The sequence below is a fragment of the Penaeus monodon genome, chromosome 31 (genome assembly GCF_015228065.2).
Source record: "Penaeus monodon isolate SGIC_2016 chromosome 31, NSTDA_Pmon_1, whole genome shotgun sequence".
Classification (NCBI taxonomy): Eukaryota; Metazoa; Arthropoda; class Malacostraca; order Decapoda; family Penaeidae; genus Penaeus; species Penaeus monodon.
The window spans coordinates 2,390,686-2,390,943 of record NC_051416.1 but is presented as its reverse complement, the minus strand read 5'-3'; the positions used below and the strand labels follow the sequence as shown (position 1 = coordinate 2,390,943).

The 258-nt window shown below is 31.4% G+C and overlaps 1 protein-coding gene across 1 annotated transcript in view; it reads right to left on the bottom strand.

Moving 5' to 3' along the window:
• The window catches only part of LOC119592824 (rootletin-like), a 148,678-nt gene that overhangs the window by 16,442 nt on the left and 131,978 nt on the right, over window positions 1–258 (bottom strand). The gene's annotated exons all lie outside the window — the stretch shown is intronic.

Genomic DNA, 258 nt, shown 5'->3' with positions numbered 1-258 from the left:
ATAATGAAAATACAATTAAAATATATTCATCCTATTAAATAATAATATTTAGATGTAATTTAATTGTTCAGATATTTACATAATAATAAGAGAATGATATACCAGGACTTAATAGTATGAGGATAATTGCAGGAAAACATAACTGCAAGATTGGCTCAGGGAGGTGAGGCCTATAAAGGATTGAAGGTATGGGGAGTGATATCTTGGGTGTGGCTGAAGGAAACTTGCCACACAGTATCAGATATATTAGTGAACTCT